The 12,076-nt window shown below is 38.8% G+C and overlaps 1 protein-coding gene across 2 annotated transcripts in view; it reads right to left on the reverse strand.

The window, feature by feature from the left end:
* TMEFF2 (transmembrane protein with EGF like and two follistatin like domains 2) overlaps positions 1–12,076 on the reverse strand; it is a 924,328-nt gene that overhangs the window by 722,231 nt on the left and 190,021 nt on the right. The gene's annotated exons all lie outside the window — the stretch shown is intronic.

Raw genomic sequence — 12,076 nt, forward strand, 5'->3', positions numbered from 1 at the left:
CAGTTCCGTCCCAATATGTCCTGACGTCGCAGGGAACGGAACCCAGAAGACAGATGCCGGCATTGGCCGGAGGACATGGCTGGGGACGCTGCAGAGGGGACATCGTAGGAGCGCAGGACAAGGTAAGTGCAGAAGGGATCCCGGAGCAACGCTGCAGGGTATTCCCGAGTGTAGCTCAGGATTACCGCTTGTGGTACTGAAACTTTACCCCGAGCTACACTCAGGAATACCTCCAGGGAGGTTAATGACTGGCATAGTACCACTGGATTGGTGTAAGGCCAATGTGTTGCCTATATTCAAAAAGTGGTCAATGTATTTACCAAGTAACCATAGACCTGTTAGTTTAGCTTCTAGAGTGTGGAAGGTACGTGAGTTTAATAAAAGATCACATAGATGAGTTTTTGCTTGAAAAAATATTTTAAGCAGTAGACAGCATGAATGCATGACAGACAGGAGTTGACAAACAAATCTTATTTCTTTTTATGAGGAGGTGAGCAAAACCTTGGGGTGGCTGTAGATGTGCTATACTTGGATAGAAAACTGGCTGAAAGACCATATTCAGAGAATACTGGTTAATGATTCATACTCTGAATGGTCTACGGTTGTCCGTGGTGTACCCCAAGGTTCAGTGTTGGGACCCTTGCTTTTTAATATATTTAAAAATGATTTACAGTCTGGGATTAAAAGTACAATATCAATCTTTGTAGATGACACCATGCTATGCAGTGGAATACCATTCTTACAGGATGTTCCAACTTTCAAGCCAACCCCAATGCACTGTTGTGGGCGATTATGTGGCAAATGAGGTTTAATGTTGATAAATGTAAAATTATGCGCTTGGGGGCTAAGAATCATACATACTAGGGGGCGTACAACTGGGGGAGTCAATGGTGGAGAAGAATCTGGGTTCTCTCCTAGATCATAAGCTTGATAATAGCATACAACACCAAGAAATAGCCAAATTCAAGATCCAGAAAAATCAAAGTTGAGCTGTCGCACACGAGTGAATGATAAGCCAAAAGTGTTGGTGTTACAAAATTGCACAAATGCCTCAACAGTGGAGAGAGATCCCTCCCAAATGACAATGATATTTTCTAAGGCCGTAGCACATATAGTGTCGAGAAAAAGGATTGTTGTATGAAATCTGCTGAAGCTCCCAATGACCCATGATCAGACTGGCAATGCTTGGTGAAAAATGTGTTTCAACAGCTGTGCCAGTTTTTGTAATGTAAAAACATCCATCAAATTCATAGTAATTATGCTCCAGACAGAATTGTGTAGCTTAAAGAATGAAGCTGGTCTGTCGATCATTGAGTTTGGAATTAGTGGAGAGGCTTGAAGACCGCTCGTAATGCAATCTATCAAGGCCACTGTGGGATTGCCTGGTAGGTTCTCAGCATCCTTGTGAACCTTTGGGAGGTGGTAAAAATATGGTGTCAAAATGAAGTCTTTAACCAAAAAACCTGCCTCTTGTTTGTTGATAATACCCTCGTTAATAAGGAATGAAAAGAACTGTCATATTTTTGTACTCAGAAATGGTTTAGAATCATCATATCCCAAAGAGAAAGGAAGTATGAGAATCACCACCAAAAAGCTGTCATGCTCATTCAGCAAGTATATAAGCATCCGTTTGAGCCATTTTTAAAATGGTTATTAAAGTTCAAATGACACACCAAAGACATTGTGGAATTGCTATAAACAAGTTGAGTGAGTTGTTAAATTTACCATATATTTCCAGAAGAATGTGAAAATATGATTTATAACCCAAATCGTACCCGTGCTAATGGTAAGCAATCCATACCAAACAAAAACAAAATTAAGTGATATATCAATATCAGTGCTGTCTAAAGGTGAAGTATCACGCCACAGAACATATGACAAATATCCCTTAGCTGAGAGGGAAGACAGCACTTGCCAATATTAAAAAATAATATATTGCTGATCAAAATAACATAAAAAGAATACTTCACTTGTCCACATGTGTGTATGCTTAGTGTTTATAACATTCCATAAAGTCTACAAAGTTCTTTGCAAAGAAGAAAAAGAAAAAGTACTGATGAAGGTGATGTTCCCAAGTGGGGTACATTCCAGACAGAGGAAGAATCCTTAGGATAGGGACAACACACCGCAACAAATTATACTGACCCCTTGTTTTACCAAGGGAGTCAGTATAGCTCTGTAACATCCACTCCTGGGTGAGTGCTGCTCTGCTTCTCTTCAGAAGTTTTCCCCCTCTATTTCCTTTGAAGTACAGATCTCCAGGATAGCTTCAGCAAGTGGCATGCATTAAGGAAAAATGAAGGGCCTCAGTGAATGTTACGTACTTGACCGGAGGCTGCAATAGAGAGTGGCTCCCGTTACGGCTAAGTGCAGTGTGCCCCTGGAGGTGGAAACAGGAGGTGCAGTGCCCAAAGAAGCACGGGTTGCCAGTGGTGTTGCTGGAAATGCCTGATGAGATGGAAACCGTGGGTGCTCCAGTTGAAGGAGGAGTTTCTCCAGAGAACATCCCGGAGGATAGGTAGAGTAGTCAGTAGCCACAGCCAGGATCAATATGGAACAGCAAACAAGAGCAACATCAGGATCAAGCTGGGATCATACACAGAGTGGCAGCAGACAGGAGCAAGGTCAGGATCAAGCCAGGGTCATACACAGAGTAGCAGCAGACAGGAGCAAGGTCAGGAGCAAGCCGGGATCATACACAGAGCAGCAAACAGGAACAAGGTCAGGATCAAGCCGGGTCGGTAATGGGTAATCAGCAGTAAACTCAGGAACACAGGAATGGGAGGGGCTGACGATAATCCAGCAATCACTGAGCAGAGCTGCAGTCCTTATAAAGGCCACTGAGTGTCAGCAATTAGTGCACCCTGCGTGTGCTGGTGCGTTTTCGTGCACAGGAATGCATGTTTACGTGTAGCCCGCCTATGCGCATGTGCACTTCTTTGTGCGAATTGGCGTAGCCGTATTGCGCATTGGCGCATTTGCCTGGGTTTCCTCATCTTTTCCTCTGACAGTGAAAATGCCATTTATTTAAAAAAATTATAAAAAAAAAAAACTGCACTCACAGCATGAAAAACAAGGTGTAGATTTAAACTATATATTGCCTCATCCAAGATGGCCACTAGAGTTAACCACCAGGAATTGGATATGGCATCATCAGAAGTTACTGCCAAACATGTTTTGTCATCAGTAAGCGATGTCCACAGGAGTTTGTGAACTATTAAGAACTTTTCTCTTTTTTTGTGTTTAGCAATGTGTTTGGTGTTTTTTTTCTGATTAGTAATATATTATTCTTACTTATGTATATTATTGGCAAGTGCTGTCTTCCCTCTCAACCAAGGGATATTTGTTATGTGATCTATGGTCTGCCTATTTCTTTAACATTGACTTTTAAAACAGAGAGGACTATAATTGCTACATAATGTTTTTCTCTGCTTTGTTCTAAATAGAGCAAATTTATTCCAATTTTCATTCTTCTTGTATTTGTTTCTTTGTCCATGCTTCAATTATTAGTTCTTTAGCTCCTGTGCTTTCAAGTGAATACAGGTCAATTTAATACTTTTTCTGAACCTATACCATCCTCTTTTGGGTTTTTATACTTCTTCAGTCATTTAATGGCTGTTTCCACGTCTTCATCTTATATTTCTGTAAAATAGGCTGTAAAATAGGCCTTCTTTTTTCACTCTCTACATACGCCTAGTTAATATTTCTGTAAAGTATTCAGCTCAGCATTTGAATATGTTCTTCTTGTTCCCAATTAAGTTTCCATTTTTATCTCTGCAGATCATCATTCAGGGATGGAACTTCTTCCTTTCTAGCTGTTCTCTTTTCAAGCAGGTCTTCTATTTGGAACCTTTCCTGCTTTTTTCATCTTTCTTTCTTCTGCCTGCATAATTAATTTACCATTCTTCTTTAAAACTAAATTCATATATACAGTATGTGCTTTGTTTTTTCCTAAGATTTTAGACCTTATTCCTTTTCTCTATTGCCTTTCTTTTCTAATCTTTGCTACTTATTGAGTCAATAGGATGTATCATAGTCAAGTTTTATATTATGTATAATATACCGGTAATATTTATTTTTTAATGTCTGTTATCTTTCCTTTATTTCTTGTTTATTTTTCTTTTTTTTTTATATAATTTATACTTTCTGTTTGTATATTCCTAAAAAAATAACTTAAAATACCTAATTTTTAATTTTGTCTGCATTGATTTCACATTGACTTTTGTCTGAATTGTTCTCCTTTCCAGTCATCATACATCATATATTATTTTTGCTTATATAGGTTCCATAACATTGGCTGAATTACAGTCTGTTCAGGATCTATAAATGATGATCTCTTTGGTTTTGGGATTCACCATCAAGCAATATTAATTATGTATGTAAACGTTTATGTTGAAATATACCAAACACAGTATGTACTAGGTTCTATGTAAATCTACTGTATGCAAATCCACTGAGTGCTTTATTATTCTTCTTACTTTTGCAAATTATAAGGACCTAGGCCTAGATGGCTCTTTTCCTCCCCAAAATGTTCTCATACCCTCTAATAGTATTTTAATATTATAATCTGGCAAATTGCTATATCCTCCTTTTTTAAGATGTTCTTAAAAAAATGTTTTTTTTTCCTACTCCACCAATGTGAGACCTAACATTTTGACCATATTTGAATATCTTAACTTCTTAACACCTTTACTCTTACAGTACATTTCGAAATGTATTATTTGCTTGACAAGCAAAAAAAATGTATAGTTATCAGAATAGAATTTAATAATTGCCTTTGCTTCTTACTCAATAGCTAGTATAATTCTTAATTCTTTCAGTACCATACCAAAATTGGCAACTCTGCGTAAACTCAATACTTTCACTGTCCTCGTATGCTATCCTTAAGCTGGTCATATATGACTCATTGGCTGCAGCTGGTAACCAAACAGCTTTTAATTGACAGGGCAGTTAAACAGAAGTCGATCAGTAGATCAACTTTTGTTCAACTTCAGTGGCCACACATGGATCGAAATTTGCCTGGTCCCTGCGGACTAATTTCAATCCATCCATTGCCACTTATCAACAGATATAATTTATCCAACTACTTACTTCAGGCTTTACAATGTTTTACATGATAGGATTTTTAGCATGATGCCCACCCCCCAATCTGTAGCTCTCTTCATCATCTGACCATGCAAACTCCACCATTAGGTTAAGACAGACACTACAACTTAGCAACACTGCTTTCTGTACCTATTCACAATAAATCTGGTTAAAATAAAAACTTATTTAACCAGTACATGCCCGGCCAATAGCCAAAAGGCAGCCGGCAAAATGTACTGCATTTCTGGGTTGGACGCCAAATGGCGTCCTCCCGCACATGCACAGTTTGTGCTCCTGCAGAGCCACGCAGCGGCGCGATCTGTCACCGACCATGTACCTCAGACATGGCCGATGACAGATCTTAGTACCGGCCCCGTTGACGGTACAATGTGACCTGCTGTGACCAATCACAGCAGGTCACATGACAGTTGTATACAATGGAAGGCTTAATTCATGCCATCCATTGTATACTACTGTCAAGCTGTGAATGGTCACAGCTAATCACATGCACATGTCATTCAGGTAAATGCTTGCTTATAGCAAAGTAATTCTTTGCCATAAGCAAATTGTGTAAAAAAAAAATAAAATACTGATCACTTCCCCAAAGTAGTACAATGTTACTATGGTAACATTGTACTACTTTGGACATAGTGAAATATGAAAAAAAAAAAAAATATATATATATATATATTTTTTTCATGCTGTCATTAGTCAGTGTCCCTGATCACTGCCATGTCAGTTATATGAAGACGCTGTACTGCACTGGTGACAATATGTAAAAAAAAATAGTGAAAATAATTTTTTGCATTTTTTCATTTTCCGAAAAACTATGACAAAAAAATACAACTTCAAAAAACTCACCATGCCTCTTATGAAGTACGTCGGACTGTCTACTCTGCAAAAGGGGTCATTTGGGGGCTATCTGTACTGTTCTGACATTCTTGGACCTCAAGAAATTAGATTGGCCGTCAGTACTTCAGGATTGATCAATTTTCAGATATATACCATAGTTTGTGAACTCTATAACTTTCCTACAAACTAAAAAATACATCCTAATTTGGGTTATTTTCACCAAAGACATGTAGCAGATTACATCTTGGCCTAAATTTATGAAGAATGATTATTTATTTGCAAACTTTTATAACAGAAACAAAAAAAACGTGTTTCTTTTCAAAATTTTCGGGTTTTTTTTGATAATTTAGCAAAAAATAAAAACCCGGGAGGTGATTAAATACCACCAAAAGAAAGCTCTAGTTGTGTGAAGAAAATGAAAAAATTTTAGTTTGGGTACAATGTTGTATGACCGCGCAATTGTCATTCAAAGTGTGAGAGCGCTGAAACCTGAAAAATGGCCTGGGCAGGAAGGGGGTAAAATTGACCGATATTCAAATGGTTAATACTCTCAGAACATGCAATAAACTCTCAGGAAATTGTCTAGACCCAATGTCCTGCCATCTAGTGGTCTTCTGTATGTATTGCAGGAAAAGCAGAGTTTATTGCACACAAAATAAAAACACTCACAGGAGGTAGAGATATATACAGTGGAGCAAAAAAGTATTTAGTCAGCCACCAATTGTACAAGTTCTCCCACTTAAAAAGATGAGAGAGCCCTGTAATTGGCATCATAGGTAAACCTCAACTATGAGAGACAAAATGAGAAAAAAAATCCAGACAATCACATTGGCTGATTTGGAAAGAATTTATTCGCAAATTATGGTGGAAAATAAGTATTTGGTCAATATCAAAAGTTCATCTCAATACTTTGTTATATATCCTTTGTTGGCAATGACAGAGGTCAAACGTTTCCTGTAAGTCTTCACAAGGTTGGCACACACTGTTGCTGGTATGTTGGCCCATTCCTCCATGCAGATCTTCTCTAGAGCAGTGATGTTTTGGGGCTGTCGCTGGGCAACACAGACTTTCAACTCCCTCCAGAGGTTTTCTATGGGGTTGAGATCTGGAGACTGGCTAGACCACTCCAGGACCTTGACATGCTTCTTACGAAGCCACTCCTTCGTTGCCTGGTGGTATGTTTAGGATCATTGTCATGTTGGCAGACCCAGCCATGTTTCATCTTCAATGCCCTTGCTGATGAAAGGAGGCTTGCACTCAAAATCTCACGATACATGGCCCCATTCATTCTGTCCTGTACATGGAACAGTTGTCCTGGTCCCTTTGCGGAGAAACAGCCCCAAAGCATGATGTTGCCACCCCCGTGCTTCACAGTAGGTATGGTGTTCTTTGGATGCAACTCAGCATTCTCTCTCCTCCAAACACGACGAGTTGTGTTTTTACCAAACAGTTCTATTTTGGTTTCATCTGACCATATGACATTCTCCCAATCCTCTTCTGGATCATCCAAATGCTCTCTAGCAAACTTCAGACGGGCCCGGACATGTACTGGCTTAAGCAGGGGGACACGTCCGGCACTGCAGGATCTGAGTCCCTGGTGGCGTAGTGTGTTACTGATGGTAGCCTTTGTTACGTTGGTCCCAGCTCTCTGCAGGTCATTCACTAGGTCCCCCCGTGTGGTCCTGGGATTTTTGCTCACTGTTCTTGTGATCATTTTGACCCCACGGGGTGAGATCTTGCGTGGAGCCCCAGATCGAGGGAGATTATCAGTGGTCTTGTAGGTCTTCCATTTTCTAATTATTGCTCCCACAGTTGATTTGTTCACACCAAGCTGCTTGCCTATTGCAGATTCAGTCTTCCCAGCCTGGTGCAGGTCTACAATTTTGTTTCTGGTGTCCTTCGACAGCTCTTTGGTCTTCACCATAGTGGAGTTTGGAGTGTGACTGTTTGAGGTTGTGGACAGGTGTCTTTTATACTGATAACAAGTTCAAACAGGTGCCACTGATACAGGTAATGAGTGCAGGACAGAGGAGCCTCTTAAAGAAGAAGGTAAAGATCTGTGAGAGCCAGAAATCTTGCTTGTTTGTAGGTGACCAAATACTTATTTTCCACCATAATTTGCAAAAAAATTATTTCCAAATCAGCCAATGTGATTGTCTGGATTTTTATTCTCATTTTGTCTCTCATAGTTGAGGTCTACCTATGATGCCAATTACAGGCCTCTCTCATCTTTCTAAGTGGGAGAACTTGCAGAATTGGTGGCTGACTAAATACTTTTTTGCCCCACTGTATCTCTACCTCCTGTAAGTGTTTTTATTTTGTGTGCAATAAACTGTGACTTATATACTACACTTAGTCTGGCGCACCTCTCTCTCCTCTATTTTTCTCACTACAGATTTCCGCTTTACTCTAGAGGGTGCTGCCTTACGACTGTGTTATACCGTGCAGCGTCTTAAAGTAAACCCCCCCCCCCCCTCATCAAGAACTACTCAAGTTGCATTATCTTCCATCTCCACTGTACATCCCTTACCCCCTCCAGAAAAACCCTCCCGGGTTTCTGAATAAGTCCCTTTACATCCCTATAGCTGAACTTCTTCCATCTCTCCACTGATCCTTGTGACTAATATACCCACAACTACCTCTCGTGCACCAATACTCAACCTTTTTATTTCAGGAAAAGCACCTATAATAAGATAAAGTGCTCCTATACCCATTAAAATATGAATATTATAAATACTAAATATTTATTTTTAATATTCCGAAATACAAATGTTGTTAATATGTTTGCTTAGGTAGACTGGTAGTTCTATCAACATACTGGAGGCCACAAGGGTGCTCCAATATGTATGTGACTTGAGTGCTGTCACATGAAATACATTTTCCCACAGAATAATGTTTATGGGTTGGATTGGTGGTTGGATTGGAACCTAGTTTGTTTTTTTTTCTTTGCTTTTCACTATTCTATATGGTAAACACCTACAGCATCTAAAAAAATAACCCACTTCATCTAGAAATGTGAACATTTTTTTTAAGGGGGTCTGGGATATTGTGTACTATTTTGATTCTACATCATGGGGCCATCCAATAAATAAATTGGGGTGTATCTTCTTATACTCTTCTCCACCATTTTATATTGGTTGTTAAGCCTTGTAATAAATGCTGTATCAAAAGGTTTATTCTTTCATGTTTTGGTTTGTAGCAGTGATTCCCTATCCTTTTCTCTACAAACCTCTTAACCAAAACTTCTGTTTCCCGCCATGGAGATGGACTATACTAGTTCATAGTTATTGTGCATATTGTTTTTCATTGTCCAGTTCACATTGGAATTCTCTTTATGCTAATATTTTTATTTTTTTATATCACTATGTATTTTTGAGAGAAGTGCGGCACGGTTATTGTATGAATTCTGTTTGGGTTTCATAATCAGAGTCAAGGTCACAGTTCCTCATTATTCCCATGAACTACCCTTTAGGTATTCCTTTCTTCCATTTCAGATGATGACAGTTGCTGGTGGGGATGTCTCATCCCTAGCGATATCTTTGAAGTATGCCTTTGTGCAGTTTATCCTGATGTTTGAAAACTACTAAATCAAAAAAATTGATGTATTCTTTTGAATATTAGCTGTGAATCCAATCACATATTTATTCTGGTTCATGTCCCTTAAGATATCCTCCAAAGTATCCTGTGTACCCTCCCAGACAATCACAAAGTCATCAATGTGCACTACCCCTTGTACAATTTTAATTGAGGCTATTCCTTACTGTAAACATCTTGCTCCAACTTATTAAGAAATATATAAGCTATAATGGGAGCATATTTAGCTCACATGACTATTCCTTTTGACCTGGTTGTAAAACTGTTTGATACTAAAAAAAATTATTGCTCATGGCCATTTTCAATACTTCTATGATGCATTTAATTTGAAGTGTTTTTAAATTTGACTGATGTTCTAAAGCACAAGATACCACCTCTAGTCCATCTTTTTGTTTTATGTTGGAGTATAAAAATTCTACATCTACCATGGCTAGAATACTATGGGCGTCCACTCTTAATTTTCTTAACTGAGATATTAAGTCTTTACTTAGATTGTAAGCTCCACGAGCAGGGCACTCTTATTCCTTCTGTACTGAAATTGTAATTGTGCTGTCTCCCTTATATTGTAAAGAGCTGCACAAACTGTTGGCGCTATATAAAACCTATATTATAATAATAATAATAATTATATGATTTTCATTTAATTGCCAAAAGTTGTAAATAAATATCTTAGTATTCACCCAACCTTGAGTACAATGAGTTCACTCCGCTAACTATGGGTCTTCCAGCTGGAAACTCCTTACTTTTGTGGACCTTTGGTACCTGATATATGGTAATGAGTCTTGGAGCATCCTGAACCAAATACAGCATCTGCCTTCTTTTTTGTTAATTTTCTTCTTCTTTAAACCATTAACCATCAATTATTTTAATTTCTAATTAATTTTTAATGTTTACTTTCATCTTCCAATATATGCTACATTTACATTTCCGTAATATACCTGTAAGTATCACAATGCTGTCCCCCCACTTCATCCGCGGGGCAGATAACTATATTCTTCCTCTTCTCTAGGGCCTGAATGCTCTCCCATATTTCTCTAACGTTTTTGATAATCATCTTTCTTATATCCTGTTCAAACATATTTTTGAACACTTCTCTCTGTTGATAGACAGTAAATTTAGGGTTCAATGTGGATTTATTTGTTAATTCACTATGCTTAAATTCTTTGGATATGTTATTCTCTGGTCCACTATTTTTTTCCATACAAAAACTTCTTTATATTCATTTTATGAACACATTTCTATAAGTTAATAAAAGCCTCAAATGTATTCAGTTTTTTTGTTGGTGCAAACTTCAATCTTTGGTCTAAAACTTTCAATTCTTCCCTGGTGAATGTAATGCTGTTCAAATTAAAAATGCCCTCCCCAAAATTCTACTTTTCTTGCTGCCTCTGCATCCTGTCTGTCTGATCCTTCCCATCTTCCCATCAAATGTTTGGAGGGAATGGTATTTGGGTTTGTAAGGTTCTCTCCCTTACACCCCAACCCCACCCCCAGCTGTGTGGATCTATAATTACTGGGGAATCTTCCTCTTCCATTTCCCCTGTTCCTATCCCTCCGTTGGCATGTGGGTTTCTGGGTCCTTTCATAATTGTATCCCCTATAATCACCTGGGGAATTCTGCCTTCTGGGCTCATATCTATTGTGTATGTATATTTTAGCTGGTCATAGTGGGTACCAGATGTGGCACTTTTAAATATTAGTGGATACTATGTGGTTGATTTACTAAAACTGGACAGTGCAAAATCTAGTGCAGCTATGCATGTTAGTCAATAAGCTTCTAACTTCAGCTTGTTCAATGACAAAAAAAAACCTGGAAGCCGATTAGTTTTTATGCAGAACTGCATCAGATTTGACATGCTCCAATTTTAGTAAATCAACCCCTATGTATTTTTTTTATAATACATTTGTTGTGCAGTGATATTTCTCTCTTCAAATCTCTGTCCATGTGTTATGGTAAGTTGTAAGCACACATAGCCCGTGACTTCCCTGAAGTAGTGGTTAGGGATGGGCTATATGTTCGAGTCGAACATAAGTTCGACTTGAACATTTAATGTTCATGTGAACGCTGAACACATGAATATCTGGGGCATTCGGTGGGCTGTTCGCCGGCACGCCCCACAATGCAATGCACTCTGGCAGCACATTGTAATTGGCCAAAGCATTGCACCTGACCACAGGTCAGGTGCAATGCTTTGGCCAATCACAGCTGAGTTCACAGTAATAGCCATGATTGGCCAAAGTCTTGGTAACTTTGGGCAAGCATGGCTCATGGCCTAAGTCCACACCCCACACTATATAAGGCTGCTTACACAGCAGCCTTGTATAGTGTGTTAGTGGAGTACGGTGAGGTTAGTTTGTGGTGTTAGGAGACAGTGTAGTGAGTGTAGTGCAGTGTTGTGGAACAGTGTTGTGGTGTCAGTGTGTTTTTACAACACTTCTGCATCACTGCTGTTCTTTTGTGAATTTTTTTTGTTTGTTTTTTTGTTTTTTTTGTCAGCATCTGGTTCTGTTGCTGCACCTTTAGTGTCCCCTTTCTGTGTCTAAA

This window comes from Staurois parvus, unplaced genomic scaffold, assembly GCF_062004578.1.
Source record: "Staurois parvus isolate SC_StPar_1 unplaced genomic scaffold, SC_StPar_1.0 ptg000434l, whole genome shotgun sequence".
NCBI classification, from domain to species: domain Eukaryota; kingdom Metazoa; phylum Chordata; class Amphibia; order Anura; family Ranidae; genus Staurois; species Staurois parvus.